This window comes from Mus caroli, chromosome X (genome assembly GCF_900094665.2).
Source record: "Mus caroli chromosome X, CAROLI_EIJ_v1.1, whole genome shotgun sequence".
In the NCBI taxonomy this organism is placed as follows: Eukaryota; Metazoa; Chordata; class Mammalia; order Rodentia; family Muridae; genus Mus; species Mus caroli.
The window spans coordinates 1,145,336-1,149,630 of record NC_034589.1 but is presented as its reverse complement, the minus strand read 5'-3'; the positions used below and the strand labels follow the sequence as shown (position 1 = coordinate 1,149,630).

At 41.5% G+C, this 4,295-nt stretch overlaps 1 protein-coding gene across 1 annotated transcript in view; it reads left to right on the top strand.

Moving 5' to 3' along the window:
- The window catches only part of Ccnb3 (cyclin B3), a 52,053-nt gene that overhangs the window by 17,578 nt on the left and 30,180 nt on the right, over positions 1-4,295 (top strand). The window lies entirely within an intron of this gene.

The window sequence follows — 4,295 nt, the reverse complement described above, 5'->3', positions numbered from 1 at the left end:
TGGCGGGTGTCAGGCAACCCTGCGCTCCCGCTACCCCGGCGCTGATCCAGCCGGATGAGGCCTGTGGTCCTACTCAGGCCGGTTTCTGCTTCCCTCTACAGTATACTTTTTAAAAATATCACAGATTTGTTTTTTGGTATGACAGTTTTCTTCAAGTAGCTAAATCCTTCCACAATTAGCAAAGATATGTGATTAGACACACGTCTTTAGGTCAGACCATTATAAACTTAGAATTTTATAAAACTTAATCATCAAACAAATATTGTTCCTAAGTCCTATTTTCCATAAACCTTGTTTGTGGTTTTGTCCCCATCTGTTGTTTTTCACTCTTAGGAGAAAATCATCAAACATTTTAGCCTTATGCAAAATATATTAGAAGCCCAGTGTTGCCTTCTTCATCTAAGGAAACTAAACCAAGCTAAGCCATCCTGAAGAGCTGGTGTTGCCCCCTTGTTCTAATTTTTAAAAACATCTATTTTCCTAAATAAGAGTTGAATTGTAGTTACATATGTGGTATGGTGTAGCAAATTAAGATTATAAAGGATATAGATTTTTCACTATCAACCCTTTTCTGTTGCAAGTTTTAGCTACTCCTTCCTCTGCATGGGATTTTACAGATATTTCTTTAAACTTCACTCCCAGTGATCTTACAAATCCCAAGATAAAAACATTTGCATTTCTGCAGAAGCTTCAAAGATATCCATGACTTTGAATGGCCCAATATATTGGTAAAGAAAACCAAGAAAAGGGGAGTACTATTTAGAGAGATAAACATGTGATTACATTTAGCCACATTAATTTTATACATAAATTTCTCCTGAATAAATTTAAAAAGCATTAGAAAAGTAATAGTAACCTCTGTTGGAAATAGTTTATTTTTTAGCTATTCCCAAGAATATGGTGTTCCCCACCCTCCGGGCTGTCCTGTTGTTGTTGTTGTTGTTGTTCCTGTCATAGAGTCAGAGGCTGGCCTTGGAGACAAACATGCTTGGGTCTAAAGTATGCAGACCAAATCCCACCCTAAGAGCCAGCTTTTCAGTACAGTAAAACAGCATGTAACAATTTTCTACTATTATCCACACCTACGGAGATTTGAATCTCTGTTGGATAGAACCTAATGATCAGGAGAGAGGAGACGGAGGAGCAAAGAAGACTTAGAGATAGATAGTTCAGATCATTTTCTTGTGCTTGGCAGAAATGATCACAATCCATGAGGATTTAGTAATTGAATGTGCCATTTTCTTGCCATTGAGACTAATAATCAAGCTTGTATTAAGGCCCCATCATATTTACAGTAAAAAATAAGGCAGCAGCACTTAATGGTATCTCTGAGTCTGAAGAGGGAGAGAAAATTGAGAAGACAGGCAAGAGAAGCCTAATTCTGAATGGGAAGAGCCCCCTGTTAGTTAGAGGGAGAAAGGAAGACACCTTTGAAGAAATGGTATCAAATCTCAGAAGGAAAGCCAAGAGGAGGTAGGATAGACTCAGGAAAGGTCTTGTAAATAGGAGACCCACCAGAAGAAGGATGGCAATATCATAAAAGTGGAGACATAAAGGAAGGTGACGTGGCAAAAGATAAGGCCATAAGACAAAGTCTCAATCTGAGGTTATTTGCAAGGGACTGAGATTTGTGAGAGAGAAGCCCATGATCATGTGAACAGGCATTCCTTTTCCTGACAAACAGAAACCTGCTTCACAAGATAGCTCTTGTCCATGTGATGGGGTACCAGAAAGGGTATAGGGAGGCTACAAGGCATACCAGGAAGACTTGTTGAGTTAGTGAGAAAGAGAGAGAGAGAGAAAAAAGAGAGAGGGAGAGGGAGGGAGCAGGCAGTTTTGAGAGGGTACTGAGTAGGTGAAGAGAGACAAGTAGGTTGAGCAGCTCAAGCTGAAGAGACAGCAAATTTTGAAGCCGAATGTAGTGGGTGGCAAAAGCAAGCAGAGGCAATTTATGCCAGAAGGACCAAGTTGGCAGTTTGGTTTGGTTGTAGTAGGACTGGACTTCCAGTGCCCAAGTGTCTTTCCTAGGTTTGGGCACCATATGTATGTGAAGGCACAGTGAAACTACCAAATTAAATCACTCCATAAGCAGAAAGACACTTTATTTGGGGAACCACACTTCCAGGGTCAGAAAATGGAAAATAGCAGGCAGCAGGGAAAACCTTGTCAGTTTTGTGGGGACAATTAGTGGTGAATAGAGAGGTACAATCAAGGAAAGCCTGGGATTTAGCATGGAAACTTTGATGTGTTACATAATGCTTGTATTAATCAGGAATTAGATGCCCATTGCCCCAGTAGTTGACCATTGGGGGAGCACAATGGAAGTGATGGCTTTTCCTGACAAACAGGGATCTGTTTCACAAGGTTTCTGAGGACTGCTGAGTTTAGGGTTGTGTTTACCTGATAACAGCCCTTCTGTGGGATGGCAATAAGATTCTTGTTGAGTAAGCAAGAGAGACAGAGCAGGTAGCTCTGGGAAGATACTGAGTAGGTAGGGAGAGACAAGTGGGTTGAGGAGGTAGAGGGAAAAAAACTGAAGCTGAAGAGGTGGACTTTAAAATTTGGAATCAAATGTGGTGTGTAGCAGTAGCCAGCAGAGGCAAATGACTCATACCTAGGAGTTTTAGGGACATGTTTTAGACCTAACTACTAGAATTCATGAGTTCACTGTCTAGGTATGCCAAAAAGAGTCACTTAACTTTGAATAAGGTTAAGGTGTTAGGAAAATCAGAAATAATAGAATGTTGGTAATTCAATGTAAAAAGCAGGCCAAAAGGAGTCACTGTCTTAGAAAATCATAATTGATACCTAATGAGTGGTTATGATGCCTTGAGTAATTAGTCTAAGGAATTTTTCTTGTATAAGCCCATGCACTCTTGGTAAAATCCTAAAGAATAGATACTACTAGCATCTCTACTTGACAGATGAGAACCAGCATAGGTTTTAAAGTCTACTTCACTTAGACTACAGCAAAGCCTGGTTTTTGTTTTTTGTTTTTGTTTGTTTGTTTTGCTTTTTGTTTTTCGAGACAGGGTTTCTCTGTATAGCCCTGGCTGTCCTGGAACTCACTTTGTAGACCAGGCTGGCCTCGAACTCAGAAATCCACCTGCCTCTGCCTCCTGAGTGCTGGGATTAGAGGTGTGCCCCACCACGTCCAGTCAAAGCCTGTTTTTTTTTACTGTAAAGTATTTTTGTGCCTGTTAAAATACCTCTGTCAGATCACGTTTGACCCCATGGAAAATGGTTGTATAAGCAAAGTTGTCCACTTTGGATCCCTGTTAATATAATCTCTTTTTATGCAGATTATAATATATGTGTTAATTTTGGATAATTTCATATATATGTATTCATACATATATCTTATACCTGTAATTTTTGGTTTATTTCATATTCTGTTAAATAATGTATCTAGGAACTTGACTGAAATACAGTAGATACTCAAAGCAGAAGGAAAGTCATCGTGTAACTCCCCCTGGTACTTCTCATATACAATCTCTGACAGCACCATGTGGAATGGGGCAAGTTGTTTTTGTGCATTTGGACTGCTACAAGAAACTATGAATTGTGTATACAACTAATATGATGTTTAAATGTTATTTATTTGTATGTGTATAGGCATTTCTCTTTCATGGTATCTGTAGAGGCCAGGAAAGGAAGGTTGTTGTATACCCTGGAACTGGAATTACAGGCAGTTATGAGCTGCTGTGTTGGTACTGGGCATCTAACCCAGGTGCTCTAAAAGAGCAGTGAGTATTTTAACTCCTTGATCCATCTCTCTCCAGCCCCAACATTAGTAATTCATTAGTCACAGTTTTAGAAGCTAAGCAATTCAAAAGAAAGATCCCAGTGAATTTGGTATTAGGTTGTTGGGTGTGGGTATAGGGGAAAGGGGGTGGGTGGGAAGGGAGAGAGCTCGAGTCCTGCCAGAGTTCCTGTGCTCTGGGCAGGCAGACACGGGAGAAGTGCCAGACACTTTCCACTCGGCCCCAGGTGGGCATCTGGCTGTGTGAAGCCACTGACCCCACACAGCGGGGTGTGGACAAGGGGCAACCCCTGGTACCAGGGGCACCAGGTTGACATTCTCGGCCCCTGGAATACGGGAAGAGGGCAGAGGGAGAGAGGTTCCCAAGCAGGCGCAGGCCTTTAACCCCAGCACTCGAGAGGCAGAGGCAGGCAGATTTCTGAGTTCGAGGCCAACCTGGTCTACAAAGTGAGTTCCAGGATAGCCAGGGCTATACAGAGAAACCCTGTCTCCAAAAACCAGAGAGAGAGAGAGAGAGAGAAAGAGAGAGAGA